General features: G+C 46.4%; 1 pseudogene; it reads right to left on the bottom strand.

Annotated features, from left to right (window-relative positions):
* Nucleotides 1–24,670: 24,670 nt before the first annotated feature.
* LOC139233268 (U2 spliceosomal RNA) lies at nucleotides 24,671–24,849 on the bottom strand (annotated as a pseudogene).
* Between the last annotated feature and the right edge of the window lie 2,475 nt (nucleotides 24,850–27,324).

Below are 27,324 nucleotides of genomic sequence, written 5' to 3'. Positions count from 1 at the left end.
AAGACCTTTGTGCGTGTTGATGCAGGTGAGGGCCTTCAATGATTCTTCCAGTTCCTGCGTCATGTAGGCTGAGGTCAGATCCAGCTTCGTGAACGTCTTTCTTCCCGCCAGCGTTGCAAAGAAGTCGTCAGCTTTTGGAAGTGGGCATTGGTCCTGCAGGGAGAAACGATTGATAGTTACTTTGTAATCACCACAGATTCTGATGGTGCCGTCTCCCTTGAGGACTGGGACAATAGGACTGGCCCAACTTGATCGGTGAGATGATGCCCTCTTTTTGTAGCTGGTCTAGCTCGATCTCTACCCTTTCTCTCATCATGTACGGTACTGCTCTCGCCTTGTGATGGATGGGTCGCGCCCCCAGAATTAGGTGGATCTGCACTTTTGCTCCTTGGAATTTCCCGATGCCTGGTTCGAACAGCGAAGGAAATTTGTTTAAGACCTGGGCGCACGAACTCGGACACCGTCCCAGTTCCAGCATATCTTTCCCAGTCAGTTCCTGCCGAGCATCGCCCGGTACCACCCAGAATGGTAGCTTGTGTACCGCTCCATCGTAGGAGACCTTTACGGTAGCACTGCCAATTACAGGAATCAGTTCTTTCGTGTAAGTTCTTAGTTTCGTGTGAATTGGAGTTAAGACTGGCCTTGAGGCCTTGTTGCACCACAACCTTTCGAAAGTCTTTTTGCCCATGATGGATTGGCTCACGCCTGTGTCCAGCTCCATTGACACCGGGAGTCCATTTAGTTCAACATTCAGCATTATCGGGGGACAATTCGTGGTGAATGTGTGCACCCCATGTATCTCTGCCTCCTCTATCAGAGGTTCTGTTTCGTCGTAATCCTCCGTGGATCTGTCCTCCTCTGCAACGTGGTGGTTTTCAGGTTTAACAGGCCTAGCAGCTCGCCTGCACACTCGTTGGAGGTGTTCCATTGTTCCACAACCCTTGCATATGTATCCTTTGAATCGGCATGAATGGAAACGATGATCACCCCCGCAGCGCCAACAAGGTGTTAATGGCCTTGCATTCATCACCCTTGATGGTGGACTCTGAGACATCTGCGGACGTGTAGCTGCAGGTATGCGTGACCTGCCCTGTCCGTTACGATTCAAAAACAACATCACTTTGTTCACAGTACTTGTAGCAGCACTTGTGTGCTGAGAGATTTGCTTAGTATTGTCTCTGGTGGCAATGAACGCCTGGGCTATCGCTATGGCTTTACTCAAGGTTGGGGTCTCTACAGTCAAAAGTTTGCGAAGTATGGTTTTGTGACCAATGCCAAGTACGAAAAAGTCTCTGAACATATGCTCCAAATGTTCTTCAAATTCGCAATGTCCTGCAAGGCGTCTTAGCTCGGCGACATAACTTGCCACTTCCTGGCCTTCAGATCTTTTGTATGTGTAAAAATGGTATCTCGCCATCAGAACGCTTTCCTTCGGGTTCAAATGCTCTCGGACCAATGTGCACAAATCGTCGTACAATTTCTCCGTGGGTTTTGCTGGAGTGAGCAGATTCTTCATGAGGCCGTACGTTGGTGCCCCACAGACGGTGAGGAGGATCACCCTTCGTTTGGCAGCGCTCTCTTCCCCATCTAGCTCGTTGGCCACGAAGTATTGGTCGAGTCGCTCCACAAAGGTTTCCCAATCATCTCCCTCCGAGAATTTCTCCAGGTTGCCCACTGTTTTCTGCATCTTTGGGTTCGCTATCTGTATCCCATCGCCAGTTGTTGTGTATGGAGAAAGAATCAGACTGGACACTGTGAGCTCAAAGTAAAATGTGACCTTAGTCTTTTATTGCAGGTCTCCAGAGTGCCTCTCCAACCTGTGAAGCCTCCTTAAATACCTGTGCTCCCAAGGGATTATGAGATCCCTTGGGACTCTGGGGAATGAGCCCTCTGGTGGCTGTACAGAGTATATACAAGTTCAGATACATAACAGGAACCATGCCAAACAAGCACATTATTACAACAGAGGTGCTTCAGCACTTCCTACACTGCAGGAAAGAGAAACAGTGAGACTCAAACAAATGCGAGAAAGCAAAGAGTGGCAAAAAGCTCAGGTTCAGAAACAAGTCAGCATTCGATCATATCAGGTCATTACAGAAGATGGCCGTGAGTATCGCAGAAATAGGAAACATCTGAGAAAGAGCGCTGAGACATTCAACAAAACTCCAGAGATCTCAGTGACACCCACACACGATCCGCTGCCAACGCAGCCAACTAACACGCGAAACAGCACGTCAACAACAATCCGCGAAAACAGGGATTTGTTGCCTGATATTTCCCCAGCACACTGATAAAGGGACTAAAGCAATCAGTGCCCAGAATACCATTGAAACAACCCGTTAGAGGCGAAGCAACAGAATCCACACAATACCAAAATACCTGGAGCACTATGTACAGAAATAAGGAATCTTGGACATTGGACACTGGGATAAAGAATTAATGAAAGTTTGGGAGGCCCAGAGGTCCAAGAGTTCAGGAGGTCCGAGAGTTCTGGAGGTCAGGAGTCCGAGAGTTCAGGAGATCAGGAGTTCGGGAGTCCGAGAGTTCGGGAGTCCGAGAGTTCGGGAGGTCAGGAGTTCGGGAGTCCGAGAGTTCGGGAGGTCAGGAATCCAAGGAGTAGGAGGACTGGAGGTCGGCGAGGAGTTCACTTCTGGCGAAGAGCTCACCCTTCGTCCGGGCAGGTAAGTGATTGGCTGTTTGATTGGTAAGTATCTCTCTCTCTCTCTTTTATAATCAGATAAGTCTAATTAGAGGGATAGCAGGGCAGCTCAGTCCTGTGGAGTGCATGTCCTGCGGCATGTGGGAAGTCCTGGATGCTTTGTGCGACTTAGACAACCATGTGTGCAGGAGGTGTCTCCAGCTTGAACTGCTGGAGCTCCGCATTTCGGAGCTTGAGCGGTGGCTGGAGTCAATGTGGTGCATTCACGAGGATGAGAGCTACGTGGATAGCACGTTTCAGGAGGTGGTCATCCCGCAGCTTAAAAGCGTGCAGGTAAAGGGGAAGTTGGTGAACATCAGACAGAGGAAGAACGCTAGGCAGGTAGTGCAGGAGTCCCTCTGTGAGTCCATCTCGCTTTCCAACTGATATTCTCTTGGGAGTGCAGCCAGAGCCAAGTCCAAGGCACCACGGGTGGTTCAGCTGCACAGGAGGAGGGACAAAGAATAAAAGAGCTGTAGTGGTCGGGGAGAGCAGTGGCAAATGGAATTTAATTCAGAGAAGTGTGAGGTAATGCACTTGGGGAGGGCTAATAAGGAAAGGGCATACACATTAAACGGTAGGCCACTTAGAAGTGTAGATGAACAAAGGGACCTTGGAGTGCTTGTCCACAGATCCCTGAAAGTAGCAGGCCAGGTGGATAAGATGGTTTAAAGGCATACGGAATGCTTGCCTTTATTGGCCGAGGCATATAATACAAGAGCAGGAAGGTTATGCTTAAATTGTACAATACTCTGGTTAGGCCACAGGTGGAATACTGCGTGCAGTTCTGGTCGCCGTATTATAGGAAGGACGTGATTGCACTGGAGAGGGTGCAGAGGAGATTTATGAGGATGCTGCCTGGGATGGAGAATCTTAGCTATGAGGACAGATTGGATAGGCTGGGTTTGTTCTCCTTGGAAGCTGAGAGGAGACCTCATTGAGGTGTATAACATTTTGAGGGGCCTGGATATAGTGGATAGCAAGGGCCTATTTGCTTGGTGGAGGGGTCAATTATGAGGGGGCATAGTTTTAAGGTGGTTGGTGGAAGGTTTAGAGATGATTTGAGGGGGGGGGGCCTTCTTTACATAGAAGGTTGTGAGGGTCTGGAACTCACTGCCTGGAAGGGTGATAGAGGCAGAAACCCTCACCACATTTAAAAGGTGCTTGGATGGGCACATGAAGTGCCGTAACCTGCAGGGTTATGGACCTAGAGCTGGTAAGTGCGATTAGACTGGATAACCTCATGTTGGCTGGCGCAGATATAATGGTAAATACTTCAGGGAATCGAATACGGCCAGAGTGATCTCCTGGACTAGTTTAGATCACCTGGATGGGTCGGAGAGAAATTTCCCAGATTTTTTTCCCCAATTGGCCTGGATTTTTCATCTGTTTTTTTTTTTGGCCACCGCCAGGAGATCGCATGGCTCCGATTGGGGTGGAGTGTAGAATGTTTCAGTATAAGGGATGTCACAGTTGTGTGGGCCGGATGCTCTTTACCTTTCCGCCATTGTTCATAGGTTTATATGTAACCTTCACGGCTGCTGATCGAGGGCCGTGCAGCTCTTTGTCGGCCGGCGTGGACACGATGGGCCGAAATGGCCTCCTTCTACACTATAAATTTCTATGTTTCTAAGACAAGAGTTTTTTTGTTGTTTGTTAAACTTGTAGTTGTTTAACACATGTATTCATAAGATTAAGTACCCATTTATATTGAAGCTAACTTTAATTCATTTTTGTTTCTTGTGAAAGGAAAGGTGTAATGAGATAATGTATAGTGCCCTCTAGCTAGGAGGTATCGATATAATGTATAGCACCCTCTAGCTAGGAGGTATCAATATAATGTATAGTGCCCTCCAGCTAGGAGGTATCGATATAATATATAGCGCCCTCTAGCTAGGAGGTATAGGGAGCTGTATTGAGAGAGAGGATCTGTGAAGGAATGCCATCTTAAGCCCATCATGACTGTCTGAGATCTCCCAAATAGAGTTAAGTTGAACTAAGAGTGTTCAAGAGACTATAAAATACAATGGCATTCCCATGCACCTGCTGCCCTTGTCCTTCTAGATGGTGGAGGTTGCGGGTGTGAGTAGTGCTGTCAAAGAGGCCTTGGCTAGTTGTTGCAGTGAATCCTGTAGATAGTTTACACTGCAGCCAAATGATGGTGCAGGGAGCGAATGTTTAAGGTGTTGAATTTGCTGCCGCTCAAGTTGACTTCTTTCTCCTGGATGGTGTTGAGTTTCTTGAGTGTTGTTGCCACTGCAACTATTCAGGCAAGTGGAGAGTATTCCATGACACTCCTGACTTGTGCCTTGATGAAGAAAATTTTGGGGATCAGGAGATGAGCCACTCACCGCAGAATACCCAGCCTATGACCTGCTTTTGTAGCCATGATATTTATGACTGGTCCAGTTGAGTTTCTAGTCAATGGTGTTAGAGATCAAGGGTTCAAAATGTATAAAACTAACATGAAGAATAAGAATGCTGTGATTTAAATCATTGTTTTGAACTGGAGACAAAGAGTCTCCTGAGAATGATAGTAGATGCTTAGAAATGCTAATGTTTTGGTACCCTGCTGAGATGTTATAGCATTCTGCACTATGACAACCATTGTCTGCTGTGTTCAAATTAAGACTTCAGCTTTGTTTATGTGTCTTTAAGACAATTTGTTATAGAAAGACTTAGAATGGATGGAAGTTGAGAGAGTTAACATACATGTCGTAAAGGAAGTAACACTCTGAAATGAGCAGTTTTTTGGTTTGAGTTTCAGGATTGTGCCCAAGAGAATAGGAACAAGAGAGATGAAATAATTTCAAAGGAAAGCATCTTTGTGAAAGTATAAACAAAGACATGTGGCCAAAATTGTAAGACATCTTTGGGGCAGGTTCGTGAAACAAGAATCGAGACAAAGAATACCATACAGTATTGGATAGCAAGTTTTTAGGGGAACCTCTATAGGTCAAAAGATCTTGTCATTATCCTAGGTCAGGCCCACCCCTAAAAAGAGAATAAAAGTAACACTTAGCGATCTTGTCAACACAAACGGCGTGAGGGGAGAGTGAAACAGAAGTTAAGCTGGTCGAACACGCTTCGTGTGATCCCATGCTTTACCAAAGGAAGCTCTAGACAAATAGAAAGAGACTGCAAGCCAGTGAACTGGTCACGTGTGCCAGCCGTTTGTCCGGTCGATATTAACTATCTGTTACGGTCGTATGTTTTTGCTGTATAACTAATGTGTTATATTCAGTTTTAAACTCTGATTAAACGCAATATACCCACCAGATTGGTTTACAGTCGATTCTGATTATTATAGTGACCAGAGATAGCCTTAACTTGGCTATGTCTCACAATGGTGACCCTCAGGATGTCGATGGTGTGAGATTCAGTGATAGTAATGCATTGAATGTCAAGGGAAGGTGGTTAGACTCTCTTGTTGGAGGTGATCATTCCTTGGCACAAATGATGCCTCCCACTTATCAACCCATGTGGAATTACAAATAAGGTTGAACACTGCAATCATCAGCAAACAGCCCCACTTCTGATCTTATGATGAAGGGAAGGTCATTGATGAAGCAGCTGAAGATGGTTGGACCTAGGACACTGCCCTGAGGAACTCCTGCAGCAATGTCCAGGGGCTGTGATGATTGGCCTCCAACAACCACATCCATCTTCCTTTGTGCTAGGTATGACTAAAGCCACTGGGAAGTTTCCCCGCTGATCCCCTTTGACTTTAGTTTTACTAGGGCTCCTTGGTTGCACTCAATCTAATGCTGCCTTGATGTCATGGGCAGTCACTCTCGCCTCGCCTCAGGAATTCAGCTCTTTTGTCCATATTTGGACCAAGGCTGTCAAGAGGTCAGGAGCCAAGTGGTATGAATACCCAAACTGAGCATTGGTGAGCAGGATGTTGGTATGGAAGTGCTGCTCGATAACACTGATGACGACTCCTTCCATCACCTTGCTGCTGACTTGGAGTAGGATGATAGGACATTAATATTTGTTGGATTTGTCCTGCATTTTGTGAACATGGGCAATTTTCCACAAAAACAACAACTTATATTTATATAGTGCCTTTAATGTAGCAAAAGATCCCAAGGTGCTTCACAGAAGTGTTGTAAGACAAAAAAAAAAATTTGACACCAAGCCAGATAAGAAGAAATTATGGCAGATGACCAAATGCTTGGTCAAAAACGTAGGTTTTAAGAAGCGTCTTGAAGGAGGAAAGAGAGGTGGAGAGGTTTAGGCAGGGAGTTCCAGACCTTTAGGGCCTAGGCAGCTGAAGCCACGGCCTCCAATGGTTGAGCGATTATAATCAGGGATGCTCAAGAGGCCAGAATTAGAGGAGCTTAGATATGTCGGGGGTTGTGGGACTGGAGGAGATTACAGAGATAGGGAGGTGCGAGGCCATGGAGGGATATGAAAACAAGAATGAGAATTCTAAAATCGAGGCATTGCTTAGCTGGGAGCCAATGTAGGTCAGCGAGCACAGGGGTGATGGGTGAGCGGGACTTGGTGCGAGTTAGGACACGGGCTGCTGAGTTTTGGATGACCTCAAGTTTACGTAGGGTAGAATGTGGAAGGCCAGCCAGGAGTGCGTTGGAGTAGTGAAGTCTGGAGGTAACAAAGGTATGGATGAGAGTTTCAGCAGCAGATGAGTTGCAGTGGGGCGGAGATGGGCGATGTTACGGAGGTGGAAAAAGGCAGTTTTAGTTATGCCAGATATGACATCGTCTGATGGATGCCAGCGTTGTACTGGAACGGCTTGGCTAGAGGTGTGGCTAATTCTGAAGCACAGGTCATTGGCAGTACAGCCGGGATGCTGTCTGGACCAGTGGCCATTGCTGTATCCATGGAGGGCATTCAGTCATTTCTTGATATCACGTGGCGTGAATTACATTTGTGATGGTGGGGACCAAAGGAGGAGGCCAAGAAGGATAATCCATTAGGTACACCTGGCTTAAAATGCTTGCAAACGCTTCAGCCTTGTCTTACATACTCGTGTGCTGGGCTTCGCCATCATTGAGGATGGGGATGTTCATGGAGCCTCCTCCTCCCCCCATTAGTTGTTAATTGTCCACCATCATTTGTGACTAGATGTGGCAGAAGTGCAGAGCTTTAACCTGATTATTGGTTGTGGGATCGCTTAGCTCGGTCTATAACATGCTGCTTTTGCTGTTTAGTATGCATTAGTTCCTGTGTTGTAGCTTCACCTGGTGAGCATCTCTTTTCCAGGTACACCTGGTGCTGCTCCCAGCATGCTCTTTTACACACCTTTCTGAGACAGCGTGAAAGCATTGGACCATGAGGTTATAGGTTTTGGCAGAATACAATTCTGCAGCTGCTGATGGTCCACAATGCCTCAGGGATGCCCTGTCTTGAACTGCGAGATCTGTTCTTAATCTATCCCACTTACAACAACAACTTGCATTTATATAGCATCTTTAACATAGTAAAACATCCTAAGTCACTTCACAGGAGTGTTATCAGACAAAATTTGACACCGAGCCACATAAAGAGAAATTAGGACAGGTGACCAAAGAGGTAGGTTTTAAAGTGTGGCTTAAAGGAGGAAAGAGAGGTAGAAAGGTTCAGGCAGAGAAACTCCAGAGCTTAGCGCCTAAGCAGCTGAAGGTACGATCGTCAATGGCCGTCAGTGGAGCAAAAGTAAGCGAGGATGCACAAGAGGCCAGAGTTGAAGGAACGCAGAAATCTTGGAGGGTTGTCAGGCTGAAAGAGATCACAGAGACAGGGAGAGACAAGGTCATGGAGAGATTTGAACATAAGGATGGGAATTTTTTAATTGAGGCATTGTCGGAGCAGGTGCCAAGGTAAATCAGCGAGCACAGAGATGATGGGTGAACAAGACTTGGTGCAAGTTAGGATACGGCTGCAGAGTTTTGGATGAGCTCAAGTTTACGTAGGGTACAAGGTGAGTGGCCGGCCAGGAGACCATTGGAATAGTCAAGTATGGAGGTAACAAAAAGCATGGATGAGGGTTTCAGCTACAGATGAGCTGAGGCAGGGGCAGAGACGGGTGATGATATGGAGATGGAATTAGGCGGTCTTGGTGCTAAAGAGGATTTGGGATTTGGGAAGCTCAACTGAGGATCAAATAGGACACTGAGATTGCAAACAGTCTTAGCACAGTGGTAGTGCCACACAACATGATGCTGGGTGTTGTCAGGACTTGGTCTCAGAAGGACTGTGTGGTGGTCATACAGCTAGATTGTGACAGGTAGTTTGGTAAGAATGAGGTCAGATAAGTTATTCCTCTGTGTTGGTTTTCTTACCAACTGCCACAAGCCGAATCTGGCAGCTATGTCCTTCAGATCTCGGCCAGTGGTGGTACTATTGAACCACTCTTGGTTATACACATTGAAGTCTCCCACTCAGAGTATATTCTGTGTCTTTGCTACCCTCAGTGTTTCCTCCAAGTGTTGTTCATCAGCTGAGGCTGGTAGGTAATAATCAGCGGAGTATTTGCTTTTTGAACAAAATATGCACAATTCTGTTCATGTGCTGCTGATGGTCTCCCTTGTCCATGTTTGATCTGAAGCCATGAGATTTCATGGGATCTGGAGTCAATGTTGAGGACTATATCACTGTGACCTCTCCTCTGGTTGGTGTTGTCCTGTTCGTGGTACAGGGTCTACCCAGGGTTGGTGATGGAGGAGTGCGCAACGTTGACTGATATGATTCTGTCAGTATGACTTAGTCAGGTTGACAGTTTGCTGTCATTACCCACCATAAAATCCTGACCAATATTATAGATTATAGAGATAGAGAGAGATAGAGATGATCAAGTATAGAATATAATAGGTGCACTGTAGCTGGGAATGTGGATGTGTCATGTCTGGACGTTTGGGCTGATACCCTGGCATTTTAGAACATAAGAACATAAGAAATTGGAACAGGAGTAGGCCATATGGCCCCTCGAGCCTGCTCCGCCATTTAATACGATCATGGCTGATCTGATCATGGACTCAGCTCCATATCCCTGCCCGCTCCCCATAACCCCTTATCCCCTTGTAATGATGTGTGTATCGTCCCAGTACTGTAAATGTAATGTAAGCACTATGCCACACCACACAGGGCGCTGTGGTGGGAAACCCTGGAAGTACCTGCAACAAGGGCTATATAAGGCTGACCACCACACCTGAGAGGCACTCTGGAGCTGAACAATAAAGGACGAAGGTCACAACAGTTAGATTTACACCAGACCGTGTGGAGTCAGTGATTTGTGTGCTACATACACCACATTGCCACGAGGAAGCGGACGAACTCCACACAACCATGGCTACTCTGGGCTCGCTAAAGGATTTTACCGTGGGCAATGATTGGGAGGCCTTTACGGAAAGGCTCGAGTACGACTTCACAGCAAACGATCTGACGGAGGACACGAACGCAATGAGAGATAAGCGTAAGGCGATATTGCTCTCCAGTTGTGGAGATGAGGCTTACTGTCTCGTCAGGAATTTGCTGGCACCTGGGAGCGCCAGGGACAAGTCATACGAAGAGCTGACTGAACTCATTCGTGACCAGTTGAAACCGAAGGAGAGCATCCTCACGGCCAGATACAAATTTTACCATCACTGCAGACCTGAGGGCCAGGATATCACCAAATATGCTGCGGACCTCAGGAGACTCGCGGCGCCGTGTGATTTTGGCGCACACCTTGACGAGGCTTTGTGGGACGTTTTCGTCATGGGGATTGGCCACGAGGGCCTCCTTCACATGCTGCTGGCCAAGGAACCCACAGTCACTCTGACAAAGGCCATCACCATCAGCCGGGCATATAGGACCTCGACTTGCAGCACCAAGCAAATAATCCACACAGTCTCGAGCCCGGCAGGCACTGTCCACAGGATAGCACCCACCATGGCCAAAACTGCAGAACGTGGCTCTGCCCGGGGCAGAGAGCATGGACCTCGAGGTCCTGGAACTCAGAGTCCGCTGAGGGGGGCCAATCAAGCAGCACCATGCTGGCGTTGTGGAGGAAGCCATGGGGCTCACCGGTGCAGGTTTGCGGAGTACACGTGCAATACCTGCCACGTTAAAGGTCACCTTCAGCGTATGTGTAAAAGAAATCGGACTCACCATGTGGCTGAGGAGATGGGGGATGATCCACTGTTCAGCGAGGAGCAGGTAGAAGATGATGAGGTGTTGGGACTGTTTACGTGTACTGACGATTCTCCCCCAGTGATAAGGGAAGTAAAAATCAACGGAGTCCCTGTGAGTATGGAAGTGGACACGGGCTCGGGTCCGTCGTTGATGAGTTGGAGAACTTTTGATAAACTGTGGATTAACCCAGCTGCACGACCCAAGCTGGTCCCGGTCACGGCGAAGCTGCGTACCTACACCAGGGAACTCATACCTGTTCTTGGCAGAGCGATGGTGCAGGTATCCCACAGGGACGAGACGCACGGTTTACCTTTGTGGGTCGTTGCAGGCGATGGGCCGACACTCCTCGGCCGGAGGTGGATGGGGACGGTCCGTGGGAGCTGGGAAGACTTCACCACTCCACAGGCTGCTGCTCCCCGGGGTGCTGCCGTGCCCCGGATCCCCAGAGAGCAGCGCCGACCGAGCTGGAGCTGCAGCCTCAATCCACCCACAGGCAAGCCCCAGCCCCGGGCCTCACACAGAGACCCTGCAGCCCCAGCCCCCACAGGCAAGCCCCAGCCCCGGACCTCACACCGAGATCCTGCAGCCCCAGCCCCCACAAGCAAGCCCCAGCCCCGGACCTCTCACACAGATCCCGCAGCCTCAGCCCCCACAGGCAAGCAGCCCTGTACAGAGGGGCCTAGTGGGGGGGGGGAGTGAGCCGGCGGGGTGCGAGGGATCCAGGATGGCCGGCGGCTCGGAAGAGCCCCGCCGAGGAGCTGTTAGTGTCGGGCGGCGGCAGCAGCTGGAGGTCGGAGGCCGCAGGGGACGCGGCAAGTGCGGCCGCTGGAGAGGCCACGACGGCCGCAGGAGAGGCGGCAAGTCAGGTGGCAGCGGAGGGGAGCGGAGGCTGCGACGGCGGAGGGCATCCGGAGCTGCGGAGCAGAAGATGGCGGCGGCATCGTGTCGGAGCAGCAGAGCATCAAAGATGGCGGCGCCCAAGGAGAAGCCTCGTGGAATCCTCCTGCATCAAAGATGGTGCCTTAAAAAGGAAATGCACCCGGGAGTCTTAAAAGGGCCTTACCAAGAGGTGGTCCCCACAAAGGACTTCTGTAAGGCAGAGTGAGTCTAAAATGAGCTATGTTAATGTGAGTTAGTGAATTTATAATAAGAATTACTTTTTTAATGCTGAATGGCCACTGTATTTGTGTAAAATAATGGATGAAGTACAATTAATGATAACGGCTAACAAGAAAATCAAGGATCCGTTACCAGTCAATAACCAGTTAATGTACCAGATAATATGTACCATACTAACGCAGTCTGTGCCCACCTGCCTTTTGTTGGACAAGTGTGATGTCATGTAATGATGTGTGTATCGTTGTCCTGCGTCCTGGGGGGGGGGGGGGGGAAGGTGATGTTATGTAATGTGTGTATCGTCCCAGTACCGTAAATGTAATGTAAGTACTATGCCACACCACAGAGGGCGCTGCGGTGGGAAACCTGGTAGTACCTGCAACAAGGGCTATATAAGGCTGACCACCACACCTGGGAGGCACTCTGGAGCTGAACAATAAAGGACGATGGTCACAGCAGTTAGATTTACACCAGACCGTGTGGAGTCAGTGATTTGTGTGCTACATACACCACATTGGCAACGAGGAAGCGGACGAACTCCACGCAACCATGGCTACTCTGGGCTCGCTAAAGGATTTTACCGTGGGCAATGATTGGGAGGCCTTTACGGAAAGGCTCGAGTACGACTTCACAGCAAACGACCTGACGGCCCCTCGAGCCTGCTCCGCCATTTAATACGATCACGGTTGATCTGATCATGGGCTCAGCTCCATTTCCCTGCCCGCTCCCCATAACCCCTTATCTCCTTATTGTTTAAGAAACTGTCCATTTCTGTCTTAAATTTATTCAATGTCCTGGCTTCCACAGCTCTCTGAGCCAGCGAAGTCCACAGATCTATAACCCAATCCTCTATCCATGCTAATATATTACCCCCAACCCCGTGATCTTTTATCTTGTGCAGTAACCTTTTATATGGCACCTTGTCAAATGCCTTTTGGAAATCCAAATACACTACATCCACTGGTTCCCATTTATCCATCCTGTTTGTTACATCCTCAAAGAATTCTAGCAAATTTGTCAAACATGACTTCCCCTTCATAAATCCATGCTGACTCTGCCTGACCGAATTATGCTTTTCCAAATATCCTGCTACTGCTTCTTTAATAATGGACTCCAACATTTTCCCAACCACAGATGTTAGGCTAACTGGTCTATAGGTTAATGCTTTTTGTCTACCTCCTTTTTTAAATAGGGGCATTACATTTGCAGTTTTCCAATCTGCTGGGACTGTCCCAGAATCCATGAAATTTTGGTAAATTACAACCAATGCATCCACAATCCCTGCCGCTACTTCTCTTACGACCCTAGGATGCAAGCCAACAGGTCCAGGGGATTTATCCGCCTTTAGTCCCATTATCTTACTGGGTACCACCTCCTTAGTGATTGTGATTGTGTTACGTTCCTCCCCCCCTATAGTCCCTTGACTATCCACTGTTGGAATATTATTAGTGATCATCATTGGGAGATGGAGAATCTTTCTCAGAGCTTTGCCTTCTTTAAGGTTTCACTTGTAGTAGACTGGCTACCTCGGGAAATTGAGCAGAGTAAATAACAGCTACATAGCCTGCAGAGGCATGGCTTCATGGCAAAATGGCCTTTTCTTATTTCGTACATCAACAATAACTTCTATTTATATAGCGCCTTTAATGTAGTAAAACGTCCCAAGGTGCTTCACAGGAGTATCATAAGACAAAAAAATTTGACACCAAGCCCCATAAGGAGAAATTACGGCAGGCGACCAAAAGCTTGGTCAAAGAGGTAGGTTTTAAGGAGTGTCTTAAAGGAGGAAAGAGAGGTAGAAGCAGAGAGGTTGAGGCAGCCAGTTCCAGAGCTTAGGGCCTAGGGCCTAGGCAACAGAAGGCACGGCCACCAATGGTTAACCGCTAACAGAAGGAACAGCTTTTTTGTACATTTCTGTTCATGGATATTTTTTTGCTTAATGACTGCACCAGATGCAAATGCCGATATATTGTTTTGATCAGTGTTCTGAGCAATAATCCTCAGTGGAAGTCGATCCCAGCAACTTGCAAGCTGTAGAGATTTTTTAGTTCTATCAGCCAGGAATAAGCAGGTTTTTATATGAGGGTTTACATTCTCCAGTTATTTGCCCTTTCAGCCAAATATCTCATCTGGCACTGAATTACCTCAGTGTGAAAATGATACATGTATTCATTTTGGATATGTATACAAGTACTCACTGTTCAATCTATTACCAACCCAATAAAAAATAAATAGTGCTAGCTTGTTTATGATATACTTAAGGCAAGTAACTCCGTTTGCTTGTAAAACTTCTACATCAATTACATGATTCAAAAAGTTTGCGATTCTTAATGTCTCTCCAAAATGCAGCGCTAAACAGTTTCTGAAATTAACATAAAACCTATATGCAGCATATCAGAGAGCTTGTGTAGCGTGTGGAAATATGTTACAAGGTCACAGTGAAGTAATCTTGTGAACTCAAATTGTGAGAAAATCTCAAGCGGTTTGTTATCATCACAAGTTATTTTGTATGTTATCTGAACCCGTGCGATGTGTCGCTGCCTCACCAATCTGCATTACTCTTGGGAAAGAAATGTGTGGCTATATCAACGGGCCGAACAGATGTATGACCAGTGTTTTCAATAACAACCTGCCAATGAATGAGTCCATGGTTTCTGTGTATCCAGTAGTGGTTTTTACAGTTTATCTGGCAAAGCATGCAAGGTTCTGCAATGTCTTGGTAAATACTGACTTTGTGGCATTTAAACAGCTTAGCTGACCAGTTCATTGTCGAGCTTCGGAAAGGTTGAGCTTAAAAGATCTTTACAGCACTAAACCAAACTGCAGCTGTTTTCTGCGGTATGAAATTCAAGCCCGGCATCTGGAAATGTGATACTGATGTCAGGATTTGACGAGCAGTTTGATGAGTCTGTGTACAAACTGTGCAGCCCAATTTTATTTATTGTCCTCGGTTTACCATCGTGAACCCATGCTATGTGTCAGCCGTGGCTCAGTAGGTAGCACACTCGCCTGAGTCAGAAGGTTGTGGGTTCAAGCCCCACTCCAGAGGTCTGAGCACAAACAAATCTAGGCTGACACTCCAGTGCAGTGCTGAGGGAGCGCTGAAGTGTTGGAGGTGCCATCTTTCGGATGAGACGTTAAATCTTTGCTCTCTCAGGTGGACATAAAAGATCCCATGGCACTATTTCAAAGAAGAGCAGGAGAGTTATCCCCACTGCCCTGGCCAATATTTCATAATCATAGGCAGTCCCTCAAAAATCTAGAAACTCCGAAAGTGAGTTCTCAGGTGACTGAACAGTCCAATACGAGAACCACAGTCTCTGTCACAGGTGGGGCAGACAGTGGTTGAAGGAAAGGGTGGGTGGGGAGTCTGGTTTGCCGCACGCTCCTTCCGCTGCCTGCGCTTGGTTTCTGCATGCTCTCAGTGATGAGATTTCATCCCTCATTCAACATAACAAAAACAGATTATCTAGTCATAATCACATTGCTGTTTGTGGGAGCTTGCTGTGCACAAATTGGCTGCCTCGTTTCCTACATTACAACAGTGACTACCACTCCAAAAGTACTCCATTGGCTGTAAAGCGCTTTGAGACATTCGGTGGTCGTGAAAGGCGCTATATAAATCCAAGTCTTTCTTTCTCACCTCCTCTGTGCCCCCACGCATTTCGTGAAATCAAGACTTGTCATATCATTTCCTATCACTTGTCCCCAGGGCCTCAAAGCTCAATCTCTTGATCTCCCTCCATCTCCCGGCTTTGAATCCCCGACCTGAGTGGCACTGAATCACTATTTTTATTGACCTTGACACCTCTCTTACTTTTTGCAATGTTGGCTCCTTGAGTACTTTTCTCAATTAAAAAACAGCGGTAATTAGAGGGCTGCAGCCAAACTAGTACTTCATACCATTATATAAATTTCTTCATACTCTTATTTTGCATCAATGCTAACTGATCAATTAATCAGTCCCTTTTTGTTGTGTCATTTATATTGTGCCTCCAACATAGTAAAAGGTCCCATGGCACTTACAACTATAACCTTGCCCTACACAATTGCACTGTAAGTGGAGACAAGCATAACATGGACATTTTTAGAAGGTGGTAATGGGTAAACGAAAACAAAGTTTCAGATACAAAATGAACAGGATAAATTAAAAAATTATATTACAATAAATAATTAACAGTTCACAGAATTAACATGAAACGCTCAGACACATTTCAGTTGAATTGTTTGGCTCCTTGTCAAGTGTACAGTATAAAACGGTAACATTGTGAGTGAAGAGGTATTGGAAGATGGTTGGAAGAGTGTCACAGGTCACAAGAATCTTGGAGCTTTGCAACACAGAATAAGGCCATTTGGTCCATTGATCCTGTCTGAAAGAGCTTTGTCCCATTCCCCTTCCCTCGTGGATTCCATTAAATTGTTTTCATATCCCTCCAATGGTCCAATAGTCTGCAGTCTCCCTTCCCCTTGGTTCTTCCAGTGAGAATGCCCAGCTTTCACTCACCCCTCGACTGGCTGCTCCTCTCTTGGCACCGCATCCTCACCATGTTGCTCCTGCTCCCAGCTCTGCACAAAAATGCTGGTCCTCTCACCCATCGCATTCCCCGTCTCCCTCTCTCCCGCCTCGCCCCAGTTTCCACTGCCCCCATTCTCCAGTCTCTCTCCGACCCCCATTGCCTTTCCCACTGACCACTTCCCCCGGCACACATTCCCCATCCCCCACCCCACTCCACCCATTCCCTAATCTCACCATCCCCCTCTTCCCAACCCTGTCCCGACCCCCAATCTCCCTCTTCCCCATTCCCAGACTCCCGATCTCCCTCTCCCCATTCCCAACCCTCCCGATCTCCCTCTCCCCATTCCCAACCCTCCTCTTCACCATTCCCAGACCTCCAATCGCCCTCTCCCCATTCCCAGACCCCCGCTCCCCATCCACCTTCTTTACCCAGTCTCCTCACTCAGTGGCTCTGGGGTGGGGGGGGGGGGGAGTTTAAAGCACTAAACTCTGCTGCCCTGTTGGTACAATACAAACCCTGCAACAGGCACCAGCCATTGGCTTCTCCGTGGATTTTACTGGGAGGCATTGCACTGTGCAGTAGAAAAACACACAAGGTGATACAGTGCGCACTCTACCCGTTCTCTGTTATGTTGGTGAAACTGTTCTTTAAGCCCCATAGATTGGGACTTCACAAAACTTGTGAACACATCCGTACAGCAATAGAATTGTTTCACCTTCCCCAAGGAGCATCGGCAGTGGGAAGGATCCTGGATTGAAGACTTGAAGATTTGGCTTGGACATTTTTCTGCGATGCCATGTGAAATACCACATTATGTCAATGCACAACTTTAATGAACAATGATGGACCATCGCCCTGTGAGATTGCCAGCCAATTCAACAAACGGAACGCAGGAGATAAAGCTCTGCTACGGCAAAGGAAAAGGATAATGGTCACATCTTGGGGGGAAATGGACTGTGGAATGTGAACATAACCCATCCCTGAAGAAAAATTAGGATCTTAACCATAATGCTGAAATAAAAGCCACCACAAAGCAAACTTTCCAATCCAACTTTATACATCTATCCATCAAAATGACATCAAGACATCAACTCATCATTCCCTTAGTGACTTGTCTTGTGTGTGCCTTTGCCTATCCTACTGATGTCATGCAGTGCTACCCAGTTGCTGCAGCATGGCTGCTGGAAGGCTGCTGACTTTCAGTGGGGGACACTGCAGATGGCCTTGCAAGATGACCTCTAGGAGCTGGTGGCCAGGAATGTCAAATCGAGTGATGGTGTTTGTTTCTTCTTCTTCTTCACTGTCCTCTCCCTCTTCTTGGCTAACCACTGGCTGGGCAGGCTGCATTTCCTGTGTGTGAAATGAGGGAGGCACAAGGATGGAGTTGTGGTGAGGGGAGGGTGGGTAAGCAAGAGGTAGATGAGAGAGGATAATGGATGAGGATACCAGCATCTTGTACCCTTTAAGCCCCACCACTGGTCAAGGACTCAGCTATGTCCCTGCCAAGAATGGCCAGCACTGTCTCCTCCAAGGGGGTGAGGGGAGGGGAGGAATGGGAGCTGTGCCTGGTGATTGGTAGATTGTTGGTAGAGGAGGGCTTGTGTGTGGGGGGGGGGGGGGGGGCTTGTGTGTCAAACTAGTGAGGCTAGTAGTGCAGTTGGAAGGAAACGGCTTTTTAAGATGCATTCACTGACCTTGACCACTGGTCAGCGATCATGGAGTTTCTTTGGGCACTGGAGCCAGGTCACGGGGCAACACTGCTGGCATGGACGGCCTGGGTGATGTGGTCCCACCTTGTTCTTTCTGGAGGGCCTCCTCGCCCCTGTGGGTAGAGGGCCTCTCTTACAGTATTGCCCCCTCCCTGCACAAAGCTGGAATGCTGCGTGAGAGATCTTGGGTGCCTCTTCCTTGGCTTGCTGAGCTATTTGTGTTAGTGCTGAAGCACTTTTCTCATTTGTTTAAGGTGCGGAAAGCAATTCAGCTTTAAGAGCTGAAGACTCCCATTTGGGAATTCCTTTTAATATTCAGAAGGCAGTTAGCTGTAAGGGCTAAAACTGCATATTTTTACATCAATTTTTATTTTTTTTTACATTTCAGAAAGCATGGGCCTTTTAAGAAAATTACAATTTATTGCCCTTTGAAGATCCTACAATGCTTTGTGAAATCAGCCTGGCTTTCACAGACTGTTGAAGCAGCAACATCGCTGGGCATGCCACATTGGGACCTGATGCTGGAACGAACGCCAACAGGAGGGTGTTACACGGTGCGTTTAGCGCTGGGCTAATAATCATTCGTTCTCAGTGCCAATTTTTCAGTCCTGCTAGTGCCACTATTTTCGGCGGCCGTTAACTCCCGGCTGTGGTGGCATCAGCAGCTTTCATGGCGGCCACGAATTTCTCGGCCACTAAATCTAATCACTGAATTTTCATTCAGGTTTCTTTCTCAACTATCTATTTTCTCTAGCAGCGTTGCGTCCTCAGTACCAACTGCCAAATAATGGGCTTAGAATCTAACTAAATGAGCTCTTCATTTGGCAGCTTCTTCTAACCTGGGCACTATGGCCTGGGGGGAAAAAAATGATTTGCCGAAAAATCAAATTTGTGGCTTTTGACCAAGACGAGTTTTCAGGTTCAAGCATTTTGCTTCAGACAACTTGATTGATTTTACACGATCAGTCAAGTGGAAATGGGCCAGAAATTGCTGCAATGGTGAGTTTGGCGATGAACATTAATTGAACTTTTATGCTCACCATTGACATCGCACTCGATGTCTCCGCAAGATCCTACAAATCCCTTGGGCGGACAGGCGCATCAACATCAGCGTCCTCGTCCAGGCTAACATCCCCAGCATTGAAGCACTGACCACACTCGATCAGCTCTGCTGCACAGGCCACATAGTTTGCATGCCAGACACAGACTCCCAAAGCAAGTGCTCTACTTGGAACTCCTTCATGGCAAACGTAGCCAAAGGTGGGCAGCGGAAACGCTACAAGGACACCCTCAAAGCCTCCCTGATAAAGTGCGACATCCCCACTGACACCTGGGAGTCCCTGGCCCAGGACCGCCCTAAGTGGAGGAAGTGCATCCGGGAGGGCGCTGAGCACCTCGAGTCTCGTCGCTGATAGCATGCAGAAATCAAGCGCAGGCAGCGGAAAGAGCGCGCGGCAAACCTGTCCCACCCACCCCTTCCCTCAACGACTATCTGTCCCACCTGTGACAGGGTTTGTGACTCTCATATTGGACTGTTCAGCCACCAAAGAATTCACTTCAGGAGTGGAAGCAAGTCTTCCTCGATTCCAAGGGACTGCCTATAATGATGATGATGATGATGACTAGATTTGTGCCGTAAATTGCTGGGACATCGATCCGATAACGGTGCATATATCATAACTGGGACACTTGAACATCGTGCCCAATGGCTTATCACTCTGGCCAATTTAAGAAAAGGATAAAGAAACAGATGGAGAACTAGGATGAGAGATTCAAAATGAAGAGGAATAAAGAGGGAATGAGAAAAAGAAACAGAAAGGAAAAGAAAGAAAAAAAATTAGGAATGCGCAGAAGACATTGCGACCTACTTGTGTTTGGAAATTGTGTATTGGTCCGGGAGAAGGTAATGGCCCAGATTTTGCAGTCAGCAGCAAAGGATCGGACCTCTATGGGGACAGCTACCCAGATATTTTGTGAGCTTTTCAGCGGAGACATGCTCTCACGGGCGTCTGATCGAGTGTATGCTCTCTACAGGGGATCTGAGGCTTGAGAGAGCTGGGTAGAAACAGCAAGGCGCTTTAATCAATCAATCAGTTTGAAGAATCCTCAGAGACGGAAGTATAAATTAGATTTAATTCGTGTACAGAAAGTGAAATAAAGATTGAGAAAGAAAGATGGGATTAAGAGAGGAGAGACAGAAAAAGTTTTTAAAAAATAACAATAATTAAATTCTGAAGGAATGAAACTCTACACTTATACCATTAAATTTTCAGGGCCTGTGAGGTTGTTTAGCAATAATTATGACTGATCACACTGTTAAAACTCCACTTACACCTATGCACCAGCCCTAACTTTTTCTGCTGTCTTCAGTGGATCATAGGCGGTCCCTTGTATCGAGGATGACTTGCTTCCACGCCGAAAAGGGATGAGTTCACAGATATTTCAATGAAGGATCCTGAACTACATGTTGGAAGATGCCTGTGCGTGGATTTTTTTTAACGTTGCTTGGCCGTTCCACAGCAGCCACCACACGGGCTTGACAGAGCTCGGTCTTGGTTCAGTGGCAAGAATTAACAGAGACAATTGGAGGCCAGCTCTGCTGCACAGACCTAGCACGCACACATATCGCAGTGTGGGCTGGTCCGTGCTGCCCCTAGGTCCTCACCTCTCCTGGGCCCCGGTCACTTCCCTCTACAAACTCTTGCCGCTCCTTCACCCCGCCTGCTGTGCCTGCCCGCACTGCAATCAATGACCTAGCTTCGCAGCCATCGCCCTCCTGCAGCAGCACACGATGCTCCCTGCAGTGGCGCACGTCACCAGCCAATAGCACAAAGAAATCGCCACCTCGGCCTTTTCCAGATCGAGCCTTAGAGTAACAGCTAGGAAAGTACCGCAACTTCACACCCTTACATTGATTTGAATGTCGACTCCATCGGCGAGGTACTGTTATAGCGCTACTGTGGAGGAGCAGGCCAACTCGGCTCGCAACTTCTGCATTTCTACATTTAATTGTGCGTGTGTACACTCTGGAAATTGCTGTCTGATTTATTCCATAATAATGGTGATCGTTGTTAGCCTCACCATTATTCTCAACGCAAAGTGGGTATAATACAGGGTAGGTTGTCAAAAATGTACAAACATCATTGACTTATTAAGTATAGAACCAGTGGCCACATCCATCATGATCAGGAACAGTGGAACACCCAGTGGGTGTATCATTGCACTGATTTCATAGGAACATAGGAATTGCTCGATGAAAAATGGCCACAGTCCATCTAGTATGCTTTCAACCATCCAGGTAATCGCTTGATTACCAGGATGGTAGGCAAAAGTGCGGCGAATGAGGGTACGGGGCCCAGAAGAGACGAGGGCCCAGGGGCAGCACGGGCCCAGCCCACACTGCAATACGTGTGCGCACTAGGTCCGTGCAGCAGAGCAGGTCTCCAGTTCGTCTTGGGTAATCCTTGCCACTGGATCAAGACCTAGCTCGGTCAAGCCCGTGTGGTGGCTGGTGTGCAACGGCCACCACACATTAAAAAAATCCACGCACAGGCATCTTCCACCCCCTCAAATGGAGTTCAGGACTGGAACATCGGGTCCTTCATTGAAACATCTGTGAACTCTTGTGGAAGCAAGTCATCCTCGTTCGAGGGACCGCCTTTGAAAAAATGAATCGCTTGATTCAATAATAATGGAGCTGGTGACTAATCGTAGCAATCAATGTCTATCAATTGGGAACATGCAAAGTCACTTTTTTCCTCCCAAGGATGTTTTCTGAAAGAAAGTTATCTAGTTTGCACTTGATTGAGTGAGCCTTGAGAATGTCAAAACAGCTGTGCGTCCTGAAAAATATTGACCCAGAAATCCCGATCGAGGTCTTCCCATGGGTAAACTACTGACAAAAGGAAAAAAAATGCGCACTTACCTGAAGGTGCTGCACTCACTCGAACTTCCGATCCGGAGGCCTTCACTCACTGCGTTTCGGAGCACGTGCACATGCACATTAGGATGTCCGTATACTGGAGCTGGAGTCACATGGCTCTGGGCAGCCAATCAAGGTACAGTATTTTCTCATTCATAATAATAGGAACTCCGTAAGTTGGAGTGCCCATTATTATGAATGAGAAACCCCCCAAACACACAAAACACTAAGTAAAAAATAGAAAAATACACTACATATTTAAGATTCATTTAAATTAAAGTTATTAAAAAATATATATTTTCCTAACTTTTAAAAAAGTTTTAAAAATTATGCCTTAAAATAAACTTACCGTAGTGGGGAGGGTTTTTAAACAATAAAATATGTTTTCCTATGTGTTTATTTAATTTAATTTTAATGTTTATGTTTTTAAACACTTGTGCCTGTAAAAGTAGGCTATACACCTGCTTTTTCAGGCGCAAGATTTTTGAGGACATTTGTTGGGCAAGATATGCGTAAATATCAAAAATCTTGCCCTTGCAAGTGTCCTCGCTCCCGATTTGCGCGAGATCTGTCAAGCCAGAAACTTGACAGATCGGAAAAACTGTTTTTCAGCGCATGCGTATTGCATGCCGAAAACCGGCTTTTCTGACGCCTTCTCGGGTCTGTAGAAACTTCGTACGGACCCAGGACATCGGAATTCCAGGGTCATTGCCTTTTGACAACAACAGGCAAAATTGGCAGAAAAAGACTGCAAAGACAAACAAAAATTAAAAACCTCAAGGAACAATTTACTACCTGGAGTGAGACACCACAGCTTCATTGGCTCCACAGTTGAATGAAAGAAAGAAGAAAGACTTGCATTTATATAGTACCTTTCCTGACCTCAGGATGTCCCAAAGCACTTTACAGCCAATGAAGTACTTTTGAAGTGTAATGTAGAATGTTACGTCAGGATCATAAATCACGTCATCACCAGAGACCTCTACAACATTAATTACCAACCCTAAATGGCTGTGCCAATAATAATTTATAATAATGTAAATTTCATGATCACATTAAGTTCAATTGAGAGCTTCACGGCGAGAGTGAAGTTTTATTGCTTTTGGCGAGGCTAACAGTGAAGTGGCCCAAATCATCAGTCAATTTTGGAATTGGAACTCATAGCAAACCTTTTACTCTGCAAATTAGCAGATTTTTTTTTACAAATGAATAATGATGAGCGACATTACTACACTATTTTAATGACTTAACGCCCAGCCATTTCTGGCTTGTTGGATTTTCAAGCTTTTAGCTTTGTCATGAAGTTTACAGAACAATCCTTCAACAGATTGCAATGCTATTAAATAATTATATTAATGTCATGGTCAGTCCTCAGTCAGCTCACTGGTTTGCTTTTAATATTCATTAGTGATCATTTTGTGATTCAGGAGTGATCAATCTTGTGTTAACCACGCTATTTCCAAGGGAAATTACTGTCCTGAGCATTCTGTTCAGTGCAACTGTATTGCTGGTATCTACATGTTGCCCCTTGGCAACATCATTCAAAAACACAGCGTCCGTTTCCACATGTATGCTGATGACACCCAAGCTCTACCTAACTACCACTTATCTCAACCCCTCCACAGTCTCCAAATTTTTAGATTGCTTGTCCGACATCGAGTTCTGGATGAGCAGAAATTTTCCCCATTTGAATATTGGGAACACCGAGCCATTGTTTTTGGTCTCCGCCACAAACTCTGTTCCCTAGCCACTGACTCCATCCCTCTCTCCAACTCCTGTCTGAAGCTGAACCACACTGTTCGCAACCTTGATGTCATATTTGACCCTGAAATGAGCTTTCAACTACATATCCGCAGCATAAGTAAGGCCGCCTATTTCCACTCTTGCCTCAGCTCATCTGTTGCTGAAGCCCTCATCCATGCCTTTGTTACCTGTAGATGTGAATTCTAATGGCTCCTGGCTGGACTTTCACATGCTTCCCTACATAAACTAGAGGTGATCCAAACCTTGCACCAAGTCCCGCTCACCCAACACCCCTGTGCTCGCTGACCTACATTGGTTAAGCAATGCCTCGATTTCAAAATTCTCATCCTTGTTTTCAAATCCCTCCATGGCCTCACCCCTCCCTATCTCTAATCTCCTCCAGCCACCCCCCCCCCCCACGCCGAGATGTCTGCGCTCCTCTAATTCTGCCCTCTTGACCATCCCTGATTTTAATTGTTCAACCATTGGTGGCTGTGTCTTCTGTTGCCTAGGCCCTAAGCTCTGGAACTCCCTCCCTAAACCTCACCGCCTCTCTTTCCTCCTTCAAGTCGCTCCTTAAAATCTACCTCTATGACCGAGCTTTTGGTCACCTGACCTAATTTCTCCTCATGCGGCTCGGTGTCAATTTTAAAAAAAAATCTCATAATACTCCTGTGAAGCATCTTGGGACGTTTCACAACATTAAAAAGCGCTATGTAACTACAAATTATTGTTGTTGTATAAGTTAATAATTTTTTTTTTAAATCCAATTTCGTTCCAGATCAACTCTAACGCCAAAGATCACTTTGCGCCAATGTGTTTGATTTTAGGCCAAAAGGCCGAGAGGCGAAGTTGCACCGTTCCTGGAAATATTGCAATACCAGGTCGGTGCATGGAGTGGACGGGGCATGCCCCTGATCCAGCTCCCTGTCCAAAAATCAATTCAATATCATGTCCCCATAGGGGATATTAAACTGATAAGAACAGATACTACACTTGATCTTAGCCAAAAGGCCGAGAAGTTAATTGCTTAATCAGCAGTAGACCAGGACATAATTGATTGGATTAGAAATCAGTGTATTCACTGCTATTTGCAAAATTCAAGTCTCCTTTAAATTGTACTGTATGTTGAATTAAATCATAAAAACATTCTAATTGTAGAACTTAAAACAAAATCCCTTCCAATCACATGAAGTTTGAAAGACGCAGCTGAAATCTACCAAATGAATAACAGTTGCCGTTGGAATGGAGGGAGCACAGCCGACGTCCTATCAGCTGTTTTCCCACATAAACAAGGACATTGTTGTGCTGGGGACAAGGGCAACTAAAGCGACTGCAGCTAATGTTTCATCCTGTTCATGTAACTAATGCAGTCAGTGAGATGATTGATATAGGAGATGTTCATAGAAAGAAAGTGTGAACGAGGGAACAAGACTGAAGAATGTAACAAAAGCATATTCAAGCTATTTTATCGCTAAGATAAGTTGCTGATCAAGGCAGCTTGGTTTTTTTTGGCAGCCATTCCTGTGGATCACTGCCATATGTTTGTTTCAATACATAGCGCCAGCAACTAGGTATATCTCATTTGTCGGCTTCTGTACTTATTTCTACAAAGTCAGGACAGCAAACATGAACTCAAATTGTTATTTATTTGTTCATTTTTACATTTTACAGTACCCACTGTTATCACATTGTTACTTTGCAATGCTTGCATGTCATCATGGAGCAAGCGAAGGATGTTGACAAACTTTTGGGGGAACCCAAAACGGAGGAGGACACTCCATAAGCCCTCAAAATGGTTATTTTGTTGTTTTACTCAGTTGAAATACATATCATCCACACCATTTTTTTCACCAGCAATAAATGAACTGAACAGGAAGAAAATCATCTATGAGCAATTCACAATGACCACCTATTTAAGGAGCTGAAATCTCCTGTCTCCTGAACAACAAAAAGTGCATCAAGGTGCACGATATTATAACGTGTGACCAAGGTTACTGTTGTGTTGAAGTATAATTGCATGAATATAATTCATACCATCAACAATGCAATAATACTCTTTGTTGATTTGATTGAGGGATTGCCTATGATGAATACTCTGAGTTGTTAATTTAATGTGAACAAGGGAATATTGGTTGACTGTCAGCTTGGCTCAGTTGATAGCACTCATTTAAATCAGAAGGTTTATGGCTTATGGCCCACTCTGAACTTGAGCACAAAATCTAGACTGACATTTCAATGCAGTACTGAGGGAGTGCTAAACTTGCTCGGGTGTACATACAGCACTGTTCAAAGAGAACGCTAACAAAACCAGATTTGTTTGGTCATTCATTCATCTGCTATGTGTGGGACCTTGCTGTCTGCAAATTGACTGCTAAGTCTGCCTGCATATCAGTGACTGCGCTTGTTAAAACAGCAAGCCAGTCTGTAAAACATTTTGAGACGCCTTGATGTGAAAAGGGACTTGGAAGAAGGGACTGAGTGTAACGTAGCCAAGTTTGCTGACGATACAAAGATGGGAGGAAAAGCAATGTGTGAGGAGGACAAATGTAAGGGAAAATAGGAAGGCTTCTCCTCCCACGCGCAGGCCCCCTGATATAGAGGGTCAACGCTCGCCCCAACCCGCATAACAGCCCCGGAGTTAGCAGACAGAGACGAATGGCAAGGTATAATGATCTTTTATTACAAACATCCGGGAACACCTCTCATCACAGCCGCCTGTGAGTGGAGATGCTCCCAGAACAGCACAATCATACAAATTTTATACATTTCAAAAACACCCCATTCCCTGGTAAGACCTCCCTAGATCTCTAATTGGACTACCTTATCAGTGCTACTTCTCTAATTGGACTACCTTATTAGTGCTACTTTGGATTGACAGGCCAAGACCCTCATGACCACCTTAGGCCGTGACTAGAATGACTTCATTAGGTCAGAATTTGTTGATTCTCCTTGATGCCCATGAGTCTGTCTCGAGCCTCTTCGAAAGGTCTTATCAATGTCTGTTTAGGTTCTCACATCGTATCCTGTCGGAATGTTATTGAATTGATAACTTCTGGAGCCTTGGTACTGGAATGTACAAGGCCAAAGAGAGGCCTTTTACCTCCTTATGGGTCGGTGCAGGAACCAGCACTTTAACCCTTGTCCCGCTGGTACCCCTAATGTCAAATTTTTCTATTACATTTCCCCACTTTTGGCCCTTGGCTATACGCCAAGCTGGCCATATTTCCCGATAACTGTCTCCCTGTAGGCAAGTTCCAGATAGGTCCATTCACCTGGGTGGCCATCTCCCAAGCTTCGGGACCTCCTGAGACCTTTTCTGCAGAGTTATATAAGGTAAGTCCTTCCTGTAGGACTGCTTAAATTTTCAACCCTTATGGCCTTAATCATAGTGCGTGCCCTGACGTATTGTTTGGCCTGTTTAATTCATGTACAAGTTAGCCCTACCAGTACCATCAGGACCAGGTCTTGTATTACTACAAGTGCATGTGATATAATTCT

Source organism: Pristiophorus japonicus, chromosome 20 (assembly GCF_044704955.1).
Source record: "Pristiophorus japonicus isolate sPriJap1 chromosome 20, sPriJap1.hap1, whole genome shotgun sequence".
NCBI classification, from domain to species: Eukaryota; Metazoa; Chordata; class Chondrichthyes; family Pristiophoridae; genus Pristiophorus; species Pristiophorus japonicus.
This window is presented reverse-complemented; position numbering and strand designations above follow the sequence as displayed.